The sequence below is a fragment of the Alosa alosa genome, chromosome 10, assembly GCF_017589495.1.
Source record: "Alosa alosa isolate M-15738 ecotype Scorff River chromosome 10, AALO_Geno_1.1, whole genome shotgun sequence".
Taxonomy (NCBI): Eukaryota; Metazoa; Chordata; class Actinopteri; order Clupeiformes; family Clupeidae; genus Alosa; species Alosa alosa.
The window spans coordinates 35,258,792-35,260,982 of NC_063198.1; the positions used below are offsets into that span (position 1 = coordinate 35,258,792).

The 2,191-nt window shown below is 40.2% G+C and overlaps 1 long non-coding RNA gene across 1 annotated transcript; it reads right to left on the reverse strand.

Moving 5' to 3' along the window:
• Positions 1-745: 745 nt before the first annotated feature.
• LOC125301407 lies at positions 746-1,889 on the reverse strand. Its single transcript, XR_007194744.1, has 3 exons — positions 1,869-1,889; positions 1,538-1,600; positions 746-1,257 (listed from the first exon to the last, which is right to left on the reverse strand). It is a non-coding gene; the product is annotated as an uncharacterized LOC125301407 (long non-coding RNA).
• Between the last annotated feature and the right edge of the window lie 302 nt (positions 1,890-2,191).

Below are 2,191 nucleotides of genomic sequence, written 5' to 3' on the forward strand. Positions count from 1 at the left end.
CACCTCTCCACTTATGTTCTCCATTCTCCTACCCTGACGGGGGCAAGAGTCCCTCATCAGCTGTGTCTGCAGCTTTATTTAGTCTGATCCAGTAGTCGACTGATTTTCTTTTGGCTTGGGCAGTGTGGTGTAAAAGTCTTTGCAACGGAAGTGATGATGAAGACTGACTGAAGTATCGCGCTAAAATGTCATATATGACATCTGGGTTCTGCTTCACATCAAGTGTGTCATCACCCTCAGAGCTACTTTGACCACGCCCTTGCCTTTCCTAAAAGCCTTCCCTGTACCTCATCCGCCTGTTCAGCTGCTGTGTAAGACTGTTTCCCTAAGGTGAGCTTTTGTCATGGCAATCCATTCCTGGACGGAGTATTTGTCAGAACTATTTCCCTAAAAGTCACGGGTTCACGCTCAGTCTTGACATGAACTACTACTGGCGCCAGGTTCTGTTGTGTAGGGCCTTGAGTAAGAACAGTCACTGGTTTGTCAGTCGAAGGTGTGTCATGTGCATTAGTACAATCAGTAAGTCCAGAAGAGAAAAGCCTAGCTACAATGGAGTTACCTATTTGCTCTCCCAGTTGGCCTACCATGTCAGTCAGGTGTTGTATGGCAATGTTGTCACTCACTGGAGTAGAAGCCCACAAGATTCTCCCTCAAAAAAACAGCTCACTAGGAGACCAGCCCGGCTCAAACCATGCCCTCTGCTCCCCCACATTATGTTTTTGAAGACCACCCGCACCCTCACTACCATACCCACTAGACAAATGAAGACCCCTGCCCCTATTCATGGAGGACCCTTTTAACCCATTGATCTGACTGCTATTCCCCTCAGCCATGTTAACTTGAGTAACACAAAATTAGAAATAGAAATATTAATGAAAAAAAAAAAAAGAATTCACTAATGCAAATATTATCACACTACCTGGGAAATACTGAACACTAAACTGTAGTGTGATGTGAGGAACACTTAATTGAAAGACAAATGACTAAATAGTGTGCAGTAGCGCAGCTACACTGTGATGAAAACTACAATGAATATAAAAATGCAGTGTTAGAGGACCCCCTAAATCACCAGAAAATTCACGATGCACATTCCAGGAACACAGCACAGCGCAGCACCCTCGGCGATCTGCTTGTGGAGCTGATCCAGAAGATCCGGAAGAGGTCACGGCACCAGTGTGACGACCCTCTCTAGTGCAGGTGTTAATTGTGATGATAATGTATGACTCCACACGTACTCTTCTCACTGTTTTTATTTCTCTGCATTCACAAATAAAACAAAGAATCCACTGAGATTAGACGATGACGACTGCATACCCAAATCTCCAGCAGACTAGTTCTGACTGCTAGCATTGTCTATGCTATTCCTGAACATAGATAAAATAATGCATAGCTTGTTCAATTCAGTTTAAACAAACATAAAATCATGCAGAAGAAACAACATACAGAGTTGGCACACGTTTCACACGTTGGGATCGTATAGTTTTTTTCCATTGAATTCACAACAAGCATTGATTCATTAACAGTATAAACAACGTACCTGCATTCACAAATAAAACAAAGAATCCACTGAGATTAGACGATGACGACTGCATACCCAAATCTACAGTATAAACGTAAAAAGGAAATCAAGAAATTGCAAGTGTTTTCTTCATAAAGCTAGCGAACATAACGTGGCTGCCGCAAAAAAAAGACGAGTCCACAATAGCTCGATTAGATACCATCTTAGACAACACTCTAGCATTACTTGCAGAAATTATCTATTAATACAACTTATGGATATACGTATTTGAACCAGTGTGGAAGACAAACATGTTATTTTATATTAAAACACAAAATTATTCACGGGGCACTCTCTAATCACAGCTTACCTCCAGCAGACTAGTTCTGACTGAGTAATGGAAGCATAAATGCTCAAAAATATTGAAATGCAAAGTAGAAATGAAAATACAATTGCAGTCGAATGTCTCATGTTTTAAACTCATGTGAATGGGTACGACATATGAAAACATTTTAAACATATAAAAACCAATGTATATAAAAATAAAGATTACAATAACAATGTAATATCATAATTTTGAAAGAATTCACTTTATGTAGGTGAGGTTATTTTCAACTCTGTTACATAGAGCTACCCAAGTTCTAAGCTATTCCGTCGCCACATTTATTATATTGCTATAATAGCTTCGTTGGT